Source organism: Quercus lobata, chromosome 8 (assembly GCF_001633185.2).
Source record: "Quercus lobata isolate SW786 chromosome 8, ValleyOak3.0 Primary Assembly, whole genome shotgun sequence".
Classification (NCBI taxonomy): Eukaryota; Viridiplantae; Streptophyta; class Magnoliopsida; order Fagales; family Fagaceae; genus Quercus; species Quercus lobata.
In genome coordinates, this window is record NC_044911.1 from 54,696,649 (window position 1) to 54,712,914 (window position 16,266).

The 16,266-nt window shown below is 32.4% G+C and overlaps 1 pseudogene across 1 annotated transcript; it reads right to left on the reverse strand.

Annotated features, from left to right (window-relative positions):
- Positions 1-296: 296 nt before the first annotated feature.
- On the reverse strand, positions 297-4,333 carry LOC115957345 (annotated as a pseudogene). The gene is made up of 4 exons (XR_004084345.1): positions 3,803-4,333; positions 2,629-2,745; positions 1,988-2,401; positions 297-1,883 (listed from the first exon to the last, which is right to left on the reverse strand). The product of XR_004084345.1 is annotated as a U-box domain-containing protein 14-like (transcript).
- Positions 4,334-16,266: the final 11,933 nt, after the last annotated feature.

Below are 16,266 nucleotides of genomic sequence, written 5' to 3' on the forward strand. Positions count from 1 at the left end.
CCAGATGGAGTCTAAGTGATTATAAAAAATAAAAAAATAAAAAAATTCTTGAAAATAAAAACCAAATTTGAAACTCACTCTAGTGTGAAGGCAATGGAAAAATTATTTGGTATTTGTAGTCAGCTTCTTGGTCTAGGTTTGTAACATGTTCAAAATAATTTTCTTGGATTTTTGAGTATTGAAATTTTAGAGATATTATAGCAGTACTAATGATGTACCCCCCCAAAAAAAGAGATGGAAAAAAGAATTTAGTGTTCTGGCGTCACCATAACCCACAACAAAGTAAAACTTGCAAGTTGCAACAGAAAATTTAGCTTTTCTAGTATTTTCTCACCGTAATAAACACAGACACTGCTACCATAAAGTAACATTTTATTTGGTCATTATGAATAAACGAATATGAGACGTAACTCTTTCTACAACACCATATACAACAACAGAAAATTGATGAAGCATATAGGTAGAGTTAAAAATGTACACTTGACCACCCGCATGCTATGAAAGTTCTGTGAAAACTTTCATGCCATGCTGCCCTTTGTTGCAAAAGGCTGGGTCTTGAACATGCTGGTCAGATTTATAAGTGTTCCAGTCGACAATCTTTCCTGCTTTTCATTCCCATATAACCGATACATGCCATCCTTAAGCATATTTCTTTGTAGATAAACACCAACTGAAACGCTAAATTGAGCTTTCTTCACGCATAAATTCTTATATAACTAGATTTCCTGCACAGCTTTCTGAAACATATCTAGGAATTAAACTTTCTTCATGCAAAAGATGGCTCCAACAAACTCCTAAAATACAGCTAGAATTTTATGTATTAACAGTAGCACCCACTTCAATTTGGTTGAGGAGCTCTGAAATATTTCCAGCTTTTCTCTTCGCTCTGTCCGTGCCATTCTCTGACAATTCCTTCAATGCCTCCTCTGCACCAAGCTCCTTTGATAGTTTCAACTGTTCAAAATCACCTGTGCATAATGACCACAATACTGCTGCAGAATTCTCCCGGTTGCGTGGGGAACCAGTTCTTATAACCTCCACTACTACTGGAATTGGCTCTGCTTGACCAATTGCGGTCTTCCCTTCCAGATGGCTGGCAAGAATGGCCAGAATTGCAAGTGCTTCATCCACCATCCCACCTCCAGCATCCTTCAACAATCTCATCAATGGGGTCACGATACCAGCCTTTACAGCCCTTGCCTTGTTTCCCTAATAGATCGAAAGACTGAAAATAGCCGTGGCAGCATCCTTTTTCCCCCTTGGAGTCCCCTCACAAAGCAATGTTATAAGAGCTGGGATAGCCCCGGCTGCTCCTATTGCCTCCTTGTTCTCATCTATTACAGATAAGCTGAAAAGAGTGGCAGCAGCATTTTCTCTAGCTTCCATGCTGCCATTTTTCAATACATCTACTATATCAGGTACTGCTCCTGCATTCACTATAGTTCCCTTGTTACTCTCATTGATGGAAAGGTTGAGGAGTGCTGTAACAGCATGTTCCTGTGTCCGGGGATCTGGAGAAGACAATAGTTCTACAAGAAGTGGTATGGCTCCTGCCTCAGCAATGCATACTCTATTATCTGCATTCCTCTTAGCAAGCAACCTGAGCTCACCAGCAGCTGCTTTTTGCTGTTCTATATTCCCATTTGCTAGTTTTTCCAATAAGGCATCAATAGCAGCACGATCACAGTCTCCTCCTGATTTCTTGCTTCTACAATTCGCTTGCTTTTTTGGAAGCTCGACACCATTGCTTTCACACCATAAAGCAATCAGACTCTTCAAAACATAGTTAGGAGTTAGGGCTGTGTGCAACAGTGTCTGCTGTGTCTTAGAACAGGTTTTATGTCCTGCATCAAGCCATTTTGAATGCAAGACCTTTCATAAGTCTGTCAAAAAAAAGGTAAATATTTCTTTAGTGATGACTACCGATAGTCTGATACAAATAAACTGTTGTAAACTTAAAACTGTGAAGGCAGCTGCCAGTTTATACCTGTCCAGTAGAGACAATCACAGGATCTTTCATCAATTCAAGAGATATTGGACATCTGAAATCATCTGGGATAACAGGAGATCTGTGCTTAATCAAGCCCTTTTCACCCTCAGAGGTCTCCACTTGAGGATTTTCAGTCTGAACCCAGTCCTTAATCTTCTTAAAGAGGGATGACATTTTTTCAAAGCAGTCCCCTGGATCTCCATTGCTTGAGATAACCATTTCATGGAACGCAAGTGACTCTTTCTTTATATCATTGACAGTCTTGAGATGCAGCTTTTCAGAAAGTCTTTTAAGTACTGCTGGGTCAGGTTCTTTTTCTTTCTGTGCTGTGGCTAAATCAATGTCTAGTTGTAAATCAAGTGTGTCAATTCTTCCCTTGGCTCTTTGGAATTGAGCATGTACTAGTTCAATCTGAAAGAAATAGAAAAATGTCCCACCAATTGTTAAAACTTTCAAATCAACTAAATGTTACTTACGTTAAAATTCATTTATGAACAGTATTTTAGACAATATTTAGGACTATTTACTCTTTAAAATTGAAATTAAAAGGGTAAAGACTACTGCTGAATTATATGCTGTTGCTTGTAAAAATTATATGCTGTTAATTCTCTTCAAAATAAGTTGGGTTGTAAAAGTACCTGTTCGCGAACCTCCTCAGATAAATTAAGTTTATCATAGTGAATCTTACTCAATGCTGCTCCAATTTGTTCTGTCACCAGGTGGAACTTTTGAGCAATCTTTTCCCTTTGAAGAGCCTGTGACAAGTAGGACATTTCATACCTCAAAACTAATGATTTAAAATCAACTTGTTGAGAAACAAGAATAGAAATTAAGCCAAATTACACACAGTAAAAGTAAGTATCATACGCCTGGGTGGAAAATGTATTTAACAGTTTGTAGCATTGATGGTTACCTTAGTTTGTACCAGACAACCTGAAAAAAAAAAAAAACAAAAACAAAAATGCCCATATCTAGTTCTAGCTAAGCAAATCACGGTTTAAGTACAGAAGCAACTGTAATCACCATCTCATACCTTTTTCAGTGAAATGCAGAACTCATTCATCTAAGGAAAGAAGAATTCAATTCTCATTTCTCAAAGCACCCCGCCCCCTCCACACCAACCCCCACCCCCCAACCCCCGCCAAAAAAAAAAAAACCAAGCTTTGTGGAATTCATTTCTTAACATACATATGCAAATCCGACTTGATAAGACAACATTCATGTACATTAAACAGAAAAGGAACTCCAAAATCTATAACCATATCAGTTTTTATTAAAAACAAGGTCTTCCTCCAACCAATTACATGGTGGTTCATAAGACCATCCATGTGTATTAAACTCATTAAATCATTTATACAAGTCACATATCTATTAAATGGGTCGAGATTATTCTAAATTGGTTCATAAGAAACTCAGGTCGTAGTTTTAATCTCTTCCTAAATTCAATGGGCACACTTGGATTCTTAATTTTTAACTCTCTGATCTCCCATATATCAAAATCACACTTTGAACAAGAATATAGACATAAATATCCAACTTTTATTTATGCGATTCAATCCTCATAAACCACAAACTATAACATATACCCAACTTTTATTTCTGTTCAACAATTCCTTGTGTGTGTGTTTTGACTTTTGAGTTAAAAACCAAATATAAAATAGAATAATGATTTCTTTTTAAAAAAAGGTCAAATTCTTCACCATTTTAGCCCCAACAAAGAAATCCCACTTTCCCTCCTCTTTTTCTCATTCTCAGCAATCAAACAGAAATCGATTCATTTAAAAAAAAAAAAAGAAGGCAAAGAAAAAGTACCAGATAGAGCTTGCTGCCACCGTTGACCGAGTTGAGAAGTTGGGTAGCAGAATCCAAACCGAGTCTGAGCGATTCAAAAGCCTTAACAACGTCATCGTCAAGCCCTTCCTCGCTGTCCCTCAATTCCTCAAACAAAGGACTCAGCAGCTTCGCTCTCCGAACCAAGTTCCCATACATCTTCTTGCAGACGTTTCGGCAATCCGATAACTCAGAGATCGCCTTCGTCGACTCACTGAGCCGACTCAGAAGCAACTCGCCCTCCTGAGAATCCTCCATCGGACCCATCTGGGTCGCCCCGATTCAATAAGAAGAAAACAAAAAATTATTATTTAAAAAAAAAAGTTTTGAGCTTGAGAATTGGATTGTTTGGGAAATATGTTAAGGAATTGAAGGGTATAATTGGAAAGATAAAAAACACATGAATTTTTGCAGAGGATGTCTGAGAAGTCTGAAACTGAAAGAAAGATAGGTCTTAAGGTTGTAAAGACTTGAGGTTTAAGAAAGAATGGAACAAAGATTTATTAATTTTTTTAATAGTAATATATAAATAAATGGAAGTATTTTTAACATGTAATCATAGCCTTAGGAAAGTTTTATATAATTAATTATGGGATTATTAGAAATTTTTAGAAACACAAGTTGGGAAATTGGTTACTTAAGTCTTTTTGATTTCCTGTTGACCAGTTTGGTGAGGAAGTTGGAATGGAGGGAGATGGTACCAATATATTTTTTATTTATTTATTATTTTTTGACAATATTGTCCTCTGCATATATGTTGTTGTTGTTTTGTTTTGTTTTTTTCTTTAATTTCATTTTTCACATGTGGATGTTTTTGTTGGTTTGTTTGTCTTTTACTTTCGGAAAAAAACATAGTTTTGGAAACAATAATGTGGACATCATGTCTAGAACCTTTAATTTTTTTTTTCCCTATTTTTACCTTTTGATATCTTTGACATGTATTAAAACTTCCTAAAGTATACAAGGGTTTCTTTTCTTCAAGGTCATAACTCATGAGTCAGAACTAGAACCTTCTAGAATTGATTTTTCTTTGTTTTATTTCAATGGAAAGTAGTTATTTGAATTTTTATAAAAAGTATATAATAATAATAATAATAATTCTAAAGTTTCCCAAGATGTAAAAACAATTTGTAAAGCCAATGGGAGTATTAATTTGTATTTATCCCAGAGGGGATTCGAGTAATAGGTTTTTTGGTTTGAAGTGGGACGTAAATTTGAAGGCTCTAAAGTTCAATTCACTACATTATTGGTCTATAGAATTTTTGTGATGTTTCATGAGTAGGGAATAGATTAATTTGGTAAAAACATGAGATCGAGTTCCTTTTATACACACACACATGTGCACTTAGCTTCTTAATCTAGGTTTGTAACTCTTTTGAATCGTGTTCAAAAGAATTTTCAACTATATTTTTGGGAGATTTTACAAATATAGCTCTGCCAATAATATAGTAAAATATGGATTCCAGTTAGCTCAACTAGTAAAATATCTGATAGTTAAATAAGAGATTTGAGGCTCAATTCTCGCTTACACCAAAAACTGATGGGTGTCTTGACCTGATGATAAAGAACTATTATTAGGAGTAAATGTCATGGGTTGAAAACCTTTAAAAAAAACGAGTTTGGCTTACCTCCAATACTTTTTTAACTAGATGCATCTTTTTGTTTTAAATACACAATAACAAGTGGTGGTGGGTTTTAATTTCCGCATTTTATTTAGTTAGTGTGTGATATGGCAGTTTTTCATTAAAATAAAAGGAAATTTCAGTTAAAAAAGTACTGGAAGTAAGCTAAAAAAATAAATAGTAAAATAGTTTTTATATAATCACACATTTTGTCACAACTTAATGACATGTACAATTGTAATTAATGAACTATTATTTTTACACAAGATCCTACTATTTTTTTTTACTATTTACAATCACATGTATAAAGTTGTAACAAAAGTTGTGCCTATCTTATTTCCCTTAACCAACAGAAAAATATAAAGGTTTAAGGATTTAAGCAAAACAAAAGGAAAGAGAAGAAGAAAAAAGAAGGGTATATTGGACCATACGAGGAAAGCCAATGTTGTGGACCAGGCAGCTTTTGTGTGTTATAATTAGAGTAGTTGCCTTTTCTTCCCACGCAGAATTGTCAATTGGACGGCCAGGATCTTTCCAGGTACCAACCTCGAAAGACTTGGCTACACTCGACTTGAATTTAAGCCAGACCATACTAACCAATAGCTAATTGCCAACTGGACCATATTATTATTGTATGGTCTATAATATAATATAATGATGGTGAAATTTACATTTAAAAAGTTAACGGTCATGTTCCATGCAATATTTAAGCCCGTTTGGTCCATAAACTTAAACATATGTTTTTAGTTTTTAAACAACATTACACATATTTCTACACATTTTTTTACACATACATATTTCTAAAAAAATTAAAAACTGTTGTTTAAACATACGTATCAAACAGGCCTTTAGTTTTTATTTTTATTTTTTTTTTCGCTGAATATGTAATATTTAGTTGGGTCCATAGAAAATAATGAGACTTTAATGTTCATGACCTATGACTCATTATTGTTTAAATTTAATTCACCACAAAAATAACTGGCGGAAATATTAAGCATTGATTAAAAACTAAAACGTAAACAATGAGGGGTATTTATTAAATTAGTTAATATTGGTTCAATTCTTGACTTGATCAAATGTATATAATATATATCAATGCCGCAAAGCAACCATCAGATAATTTAAAAACTATTTAATTAAACATTTCTGAATTGTTCCAACCGTACAGAACATATTAGAATTTTTTTTTTTTTTCACAAAATATAAGATATATACAACGAGAATATAAATACTTGTGACATTGAAAACATAGTAATGTCCTAAACTTGTGGAGAGGTAATTGGTATATTCCTTTTATATTATGTTAACGTAACATGAAAATCTAAGGAAATAAGATCCAATTACTCATTGTTTATAAATTTTTTTATGCTAACCCCACAATTTGAACTATTTTTTCTTTTAGATCCACAAGAACTTTGTATATAGAAATATTGTCAATTAAACTATAGGACTACTACAAGTAAGTAATATCTCTTCACATTTTTGTTTACAAATATTTCCTAAGTTTCAGCTTTCATTTATCTTGTCACATTATAAATGTGGAATTGAACTTGAATCTTTAAAGTAAAAAATCAAAATGAAAACAAGCCAAAGATTTAGGTGAAAAACAGTATTATAAGTTAAGATAACATATTTGATGTGTGTAAAATGAAAATAATAACACCAAATGATTAAATAAAAAAATAAAATAAAAAGGTAAAGATATGTTAGGTGAGATATTGATCTTTGTAAACAACGACCGACTAGATGGAGCTACAAAAGCAAAGAAGTGCAAATGTGTCAAGATGGGTTTGGTCAACAACGCGTTAAAACTAGCTTTGTTGGCAATGAGGTGGGTGCGCCGGCAAAACATAACATGCCTTATGCCACACAGTAGGGGTGGCAATTTTTATCCATATCCATGAACCCACCCATTACCCACCTTATTTGGATAAGTCTTAACCCAACCCATTTGAATATTTGGGTTAAATGGATAAAGACCTATTTGGTTATTTAATTAGATGGGTTTAAATGGATAATCCCACTAATACCCACTAAACCCATCTAAAATTTAAATAAACAACATAAAATCTAAATTTCTAGAAAATGACTAAGATACCCCTGAAAGTTAAAAAATGACCAAAATACTACCAAAACCCAAAAAATAACCAAAATACCCCCGAAACCAAAAAAAATGACCAAAATACCCTTGAAACCCAAAAAATGACCAAAATACCCCCAAAACCCAAGAAATGACCAAAATACCCCCCGAAACCTAAAAATTACCAAAATACCCCCAAAATCTAAAAAATGACCAAAATATCTCTGAAACCCAAAAAATGACCAAAATATCCCTAAAACCTAAAAATTACTAAAATACCACCAAAACCCAAAAACTGACCAAAATACCCCCGAAACCTAAAAATGACCAAAATACCCCCGAAACCTAAAAAATAACCAAAATACCCCTGAAACCCAAAAAAATGATCAAAATACTCCCAAAACCCAAAAAATGACCAAAATACCCCTAAAACCTAAAAATGACCAAAATACCTCCAAAACCCAAAAAATGACAAAAATACCCTCAAAACCCAAAAAATGACCAAAATATCCCCAAAACCCAACAAATGACCAAAATACCCCCCGAAACCTAAAAATTACCAAAATACCCCCAAAATCCAAAAAATGACCAAAATACCTCTGAAACCCAAAAAATGACCAAAATACCCCTAAAACCTAAAAAATACTAAAATACCACCAAAACCCAAAAACTGACCAAAATACCCCCGAAACCTAAAAATGACCAAAATACCTCCAAAACCTAAAAAATAACCAAAATACCCCTAAAACCCAAAAAAATGACCAAAATACTCCCAAAACCCAAAAAATGACCAAAATACTCCCAAAACCCAAAAAATGACCAAAATACCTCCAAAACCCAATGACCAAAATTCCTCCAAAACCCAAAAAATGACCAAAATACCCCCAAAACCCACAAAATGACCAAAAAACCTCCAAAATCCAAAAAATGACCAAAATACCTCTGAAACCCAAAAAATGACCAAAATACCCCTAAAACCTAAAAATTACTAAAATACCACCAAAACCCAGAAACTGACCAAAATACCCCCGAAACCTAAAAATGACCAAAATACCTCCAAAACCCAAAAAATAACCAAAATACCCCTAAAACCCAAAAAAATGACCAAAATACTCCCAAAATCCAAAAAATGACCAAAATACCTCTGAAACCCAAAAAATGACCAAAATACCCCTAAAACCTAAAAATGACCAAAATACCTCTAAAACCCAAAAAATGACAAAAATACCCTCGAAACCCAAAAAATGACCAAAATTCCCCCAAAACCCAAAAAATGACCAAAATACCCCCAAAACCCACAAATGACCAAAATACCTCCAAAATCTCTAAAATGAGCAAAATACCCCCCAAAACCTCTCAAATGTCCAAAATATCCCCAAAACCCAAAAACTGACCAAAATACCCTCAAAACCCAAAAAATGACCAAAATACCCCCAAAACCCACAAAATGAGAAAAATACCTCCAAAACCTCTAAAATGAGCAAAATACCCCCCCCCCCAAAACCTCTAAAATGTCCAAAATATCCCCAAAACCCAAAAATTACCAAAATACCCTAAAAACCCAAAAAATGACCAAAATGCTTCATAAACCTAAAAAATGACCAAAATACCCCCTAAACCTTAAAAATGACCGCAATACCTTTGAAACCTTAAAATTACCAAAAATACCCCCGAAACCTAAAAAATGACCAAAATACCTCTGAAACCTGTAAAATGATTAAAATACCCCAAGACCTAAAAAATGACTAAAATAACCCCAAAACCTATTACAATGACCAAAATACCCCAAAAACCTAAAAAAATGACCAAAATACCCCCAAAACCTAACAATTACCAAAATACACCCTAAACCTAAAAAATTACCAAAATACTCCTTAAACCTAAAAAATTACCAAAATACTCCATAAACCTAAAAAATGACCAAAATACCTCTAAAACCTAAAAAATAACTGAAATACCCCAGAAACCTTAAAAAATTACCAAAATACCTTGAAACCTAAAAAATAATCGAAATACCCCCCAAAAACCTAAAAAAATGACCAAAATAACCCCAAAACCTAAAAAATGATCGATAAAAACCCTTGAAACCCAAATTATGACCAAAATGCCCCTAAACATGTAAGATGACCAAAATACACCTGAAACATCTAAAATTACCGAAATAAAGGTTTCAGGGTATTTTGGATGTTTCAAGGATATTTTTGACAAATTAAAGGTTCTAAGAGTCTTTCATTCATTTTATAGGTTTCGAGGGAATTTCGGTAATTTTTTAGGTTTCGGGGTTATTTTGATCATCTTTTAGATTCTAAGGGTATTTTAGCCATTCTTTAGGTTACGAGGGCATTTCTGTCATCTTTTAGTTTTAGGGTTATTTCGGTAAATTTCTAGGGTTCAGAAGTATTTTTGTAATTTTTAGGTTTTGGGGTATTTCGGTAATTTTTTAGGTTTCGGTGGTATTTTGGTCATTTTTAGGTTTCGAGGGTATTTTGGTCATTTTTCGGGTTTCAAGGGTATTTGGTATTTTTTGAGTTTCGGGGGTATTTTGGTATTTTTTTGAGGTTTTGGGGGTATTTTGGTCATTTTTAGGTTTTGGGGGTATTTTGGTAATTTTTTGGGTTTTGAGGGTATTTTGGTAATTTTTAGGTTTTAGGGGTATTTTGGTCAGTTTTTGGGTTTCGGGGGTATTTTGGTAATTTTTTAGGTTTCGGGGTATTTTGGCCATTTTTTGGGTCTCGGGGGTATTTTGGTCATTTTTTGGGTTTTGGAAGTATTTTGGTCATTTTTAGGTTTCGGGGGTATTTTGGTAATTTTTTGGGTTTCAGGGGTATTTTGGTCATTTTTTGGGTTTTGGGGGGGGTACTTTGGTCATTTTTTGGGTTTCGGAGGTATTTTGGTCATTTTTAGGTTTGATGGTATTTTGGTCATTTTTTTGGGTTTTGAGGGTATTTTGGTCATTTTTTGGGTTTTTGGGGTATTTTGGTCATTTTTTGGTTTTGGAGGTATTTTGGTCATTTTTTAGGTTTTGGGGGGTATTTTGGTAATTTTTAGGTTTCGAGGGTATTTTGGTCATTTTTTGAGTTTTTGGGGTATTTTGGTCATTTTTTGGGTTTTAGGGGGTATTTTGGTCATTTTAGTGGTTTTAAAGCATATTTGGTGATTTTAGAGATATCAGGGGTATTTTGGTCATTTTAGAGGTTTCATGGGTATTTTGGGATAATTTTAGAGATTTTTGGGATAATTTTGGATGTCCAAGAGTATATTGGTAATTTTGGAAGATTAGGGATATTTGCATCATTTTAGGTATTTATGGGTATTTTGGAGGTCAAGAGAGTATTCAAGTAGTTTTAGAGGTATTTGGGTCATATTGGGTTAAATGGGTGGGTTACTAATTAAATGGGTTGGGTTGGTAATGGATAATTAATTTATATATAAACGGGTCATAAATGGATAAGTAGGTAATTATACACCCAACCCATCTATGACCCAACCCATTTATGACCCAATCCGCCCATTTGCCACCCCTACCACACAGACAAACCACAATATGTCATGTCAGCACATTATCTCACTCTTGATTCATTGCCCAAAAGACTAGCCATGACGTGGACGGCATATCGGGCATATGGGCCCATGTATATCATCCATTTTGGCATCTTGTCTTTTGTTTTATAGTCTTAGTGCCACAAAAAAATTTATAAAAAAATTCACAACTTATACATGCGGTGAGTAGTGGTTGGTAGAGGGGTGTCCCACCATAACTCCTTCTAGAATTGTGGTGGGAAATCCCTCCACTAACCACAACTCACTACATGGGCTAGTTGTAGCTATTTTTGTGGCACAAGACTTCTCCCTTGTTTTAACTCTAATGTGACGTTTGGTACGGTAGAATTCATATTATTTTTGACATCTAGATTTCTAAAAACGTGATGCTTTACAAATTAGATGCTTAAGAATGTAGTTATTCCTATATTTGGTTTTATTGGGAATCTCTTAAGATTCCTAGGAATGTAAGATGATAATGTTTGGTTTATTCTTAAGAATGTTAAATGAATTATTTTTTTCCCATTCTATCCTTAGATTTGAATGTGAATTACCAAGTCCTCTAAAAAAAAAATTCCTCTAAATAAATAATAAAAAACAAAATATAAACTATTAATAATTTGTAGAGCAACATACACACAACAGAAAAAGTGAATACCTAGTAATAATAGAGGGTCCTCTTCAAACTTTTTTTTTGTCTACATGTGAAACCTAAATAGAACTTTGTTAAAAAATATATCAACAGAGTCATTTATGTTATTTTGGTGGAAAAGATAAAGACAAAGAAAAATATATTAATAATTTGTTTTATATTTTATCTTAATTACTTAAATGATAAGGAAAAAGGGTTAAAATTGTCAATTTATAAAAAATACAATTTCCTTTAAACTTGGAAATCTGGATACCCACATGTTTTAAAGGGAACCCACATTCCTCCTATTGAGAGGGGTTTAAAGGGGGAATCCAGATTCTCCTAGTATCTGATTCCCTAACGTGATTTGCAACCAAACACTAGAATCTTTAAATATTCCTGAGAATCCTAAAACATTATCCCGTATCAAACGCCATATAAGTAATGTTATATTATCTAATAATTTTTTATCAAGTTTTGTGTCAATTAAATGCCACTTACCATTTGATCTAGAAGTCCATATTTTATGCAAAATTTTAAATGCAAAATCTTAAGATTTAAACACATGCCTGATGACATAGTTATTGATCTTAAACCATCTTAAAATTTTGCAAGCATGTAGACTATAAAAAGAGAATATAATTCAACGGTAGATTTGTTAAAATTTGCATCCAATAAATAAATATAGAGTGATGTAACATAATTTAGGATTATACCAGGTTTAACTTGAATCCAACCACGTATATATATTTTTGAGAAAATATGGGGGTAAAAAAAATGCTAAATATTCGTGGGGTCTTGTTAATGGTTTGATATGGATAGTAAAGTTATAAGTTATATAAATTTCTTAGGAAAAAAAAGTTATATAAATTTTTCACGAAATATTTAATCATATAATGAGTAATGCTACAGACACAAACTATTTTACAACATTTTTACAAACTACTGATATGACAAATTTTTACTAGTTCTAATATGAGCCCATCACTAACATCACATTTTTACTTGTAATAACTATTTGAAAAATACTAAAGTCACATCAGCAGTTTGTAAAAATGTTGTAAAATAGTTTGTATACATAGCATTACTCTTTAATAATAGATGATAGATAGGATAGGACCAAGCCAAGTTTCATGTTGGACACCAAATGGGCCAAGATGAGATCTAGTAAAAATCTATTAGATTTAAGTGTTATATTGTTAGAGATATATTAATTATTCAATAATATATGCTCAAACCCAGTTTCACTTTGTGTACAAGTCAAATTTTTTCTTTTTGTTACAAATCTATTAACTATAGTTAGTTTAAAGTTTAAGCTTTAGATTTGTACTTTAGATATAGCTCTTAAGGGTTTATTTATTGAATATATCTCGTTAGATTGAATTACGTAACCCTTGTATTCTTGTGTTACTCCACATTATGATTCCACTTTGGCATTTATTTTAACATATTTAGTATAGCATATATATATATTTATAAAAAAATTTAGGGGTGTTTGGTAGTGTAATACCTGGAAAAAATAAATAAATAAAAGGAGGGGTATTTAAGTAAATTTGTTTATGGGGTCAACTTTTATAATTAATATTGCTAAGGGGTTTTTAGAAAATAAGGTTGAAACCCTAGTTTATATAGTCTAATTTTAAGTCAGCGTATACTGACAGATGTTTTGAGAGAGGAGACTACCCAAAATATTGAAGTAGAGAAGATTTGACTGTACAATAGAGGTAAGAGCCTAAAAAATCCCTGCTTGTCAAATCTAAACTTTATTTAGAATTAGAGTATTTTATTTATGTGAGTATTTTAAATCAATAGTGAAACTATTTATTTATTCAAGGATTTTAACGATGCAAACGAAGAAAAGTTTAGATTTATATTTTGGTAAATTGGACGCTACAACCTACAGATTTTTCTGTGCTTAGCATCTAAAATTTTTATGTATATATATATATATATATATATGCTCCAATGCGATAAGTAGTTGGAACTTGTGGATTTTAGGCGTGAGGTCTAAGGTCAACTTTTTGCACAGTTGGTTGTTTAAGGAACTGTGCCCAAATTGATATAATTGGGGGAAAAAAAAATGAAGAAGAAGGGAACTGTAAAGTAAGAGTAGTACACGTCCATGTCATTCCTTGAGTGACATAGTACTACGCTACTCCTAGGTACTAGCTTTATCTTGTAAGGCATAAGTGGTGGCAGAATAGAGAGAGATATATATAATATAATGATTAGGTGAAATTTTTGGTGTGAGATAAGCAGACAATTATGAGAAATTTTTTGATACCGTTATAAGCCTTTCTTGAATTTTATGATTATTGAGTAGATGGTACTTGTAAATTGTTAGGTGAAATCTAAGGATTTTAGAGAAAGTGTTAGAGAGAAATTTTTTGTGGTGAACTAGTTGAGGTAAGTAATCTTAATCTAATTAGTTTTATCTCTGCTTAATTTAACTACTGAAAATTGTTTACAGTTGTTACTATTTATTTCTATTGTATTACTGATTTCAAGAAAAGAATAGAGAAATTCCACAAATAAATATGAGCATTGAATATATGATTTATTTATTTAATTGTTCCTTTAACTATATTGATTTAAAGTACAGAATATAGAAATATTACAAATATATTTGAATACTGAAAATATGATTATATATGTATATATATGTACTTGAATAAGATATATTTTTGATAGAAACTATGATTTCATATATATATATGATTATGGATAAATTGACTATGAATTGATTCTGATACCCAAATCAATGGGGGTTATTCATTGGTATTCTGATACCCAAACTAATGAGGGTTGTTCATTGGTACTTTGATGCCCAGTCACAGGGATATAGCGTGACCATAGTCATAAGATTGTTAATAATATGAATTACGTTTGAATATTTAACTATTTTGAATCATTAAAACTGCTTATGTATTTTTGGAACCTATTGTAAAATATAGCTTTTGATACATGGAAAATTGACTATTGTCTAAACCATCTATGATATAATAGTAAGATTAAAGTATGTGATCTGTTTGGAAAGTATTATTTTAAGATCAGGAAACTTCTTTAGCTATTTTTGAAAACCTGTAGCATAGTATAACTTTTGAAGATTCATATTACATCTTATTACTTCACATATCTATTGTTGGATAGAACTTATTCGGATTTTGGTTACTTATTGAGTTGTCAACTCAGCCCCCTCTCTTTCTCCTTTCAGATTTTGATCAGGAAGAGTAGCATATGTTTGGGCTTCCGCTGGGATGTGCGCATGAGTGAAGTTTAGAAAATCAATGGAATAAGATTTGAACTTTTATGTTTTAAGATTACCATTTGTGTAATTCTTTAGACTTAAAGGATTTAGTTTATTTTTATTTGATGCGGGAAGATTATTATTTGGAGATCTTTTGAGAATTTCTTTATTGAGGATATTTTTAAATTTATTGATGAAATTTTCTTGAGGATAATTATTTAATTGTTTAAGAGGGCCTTACACACTTGTAAAGCGTAAATTTTATAAGTGTGTGGCTGTTGTCACGTGCCTAGCTCTTATTTGGGTTCGGGGCGTGACAGGTAGAGTAATTTGAGTAATATTGTTTGTAGTTTTTTGAAATACGTGTAAGTGAAAAAATGTGTATAAAGTGTGTGATATTGTTTAAAATGTGAAAATGTGAGTTTGAGCTTGCCTACCAAACATCAATCTGCAATTTTTTATTTGTTTTGGTCGAACAACAATATAAAGTCTCAACCATAATCATCGTATTTGCAGACTTTCCGCGTGATGGTATGAATGATTGGACTTGGGAGGCATAGGACAATGTTCGTGCAACAATGGTGGTCGGCAATGGATTAGAATACGTTGCACTGGGTGCAATTCACCTATCTCCTCTTACAATTTTTTTTTTTTTTTTCACTTTAATTTCATATTTTTAACTCTCATTTTTTACTTCTTTTAACATTTTTTGAATTAATGGTTGAGTTTGAAAGTTGCCTTTTGCAACTATCAATCTTACCCATTCATAGGGTATTGGACCTGATCTCAATCAATCGGTAATATACTATTTCGGTTTAGTCTTTTCTTTTGAGCCTAAAAAGATGAAGATGAAGCTATTTCTTAAATAAAAAATAAAAAAAAAACCTCTTATGCCTTTATTTAAGAGAATTTGGTGGTAGTTTTTGGTCCATGTGCACTGCAAGAATTATTGGGTTGGTAAGATAGCATTAAATAGTTAATCAATATATGTATCTTAAATTTTTTAGTTTGATTATTTTAGTTTTTGAGTCTTTAGTCTAAATTTGTTAGTTGGATTGAATTTGGTATATTGAAACTTAGTTTTGATGAATATAAAAAATTAGGTCTAACCGTATGTATAAATTTCAATCATTTGTTGAATAGTGAATAATTGAATTAAAGCCTAACTGTTTTATTAGACCTAATTGAGTGGTCCCAATAACTCAGATTTAGACATGTTAGCTTATGTAGGTTTTTTGAGCTACAATAGGTTGGTAATTTCTCAACTTGAGTAGGTTATGATGTTTGTTTGCCAGACAAATGTGCTTTGACGTTGTGTCTGTTTGA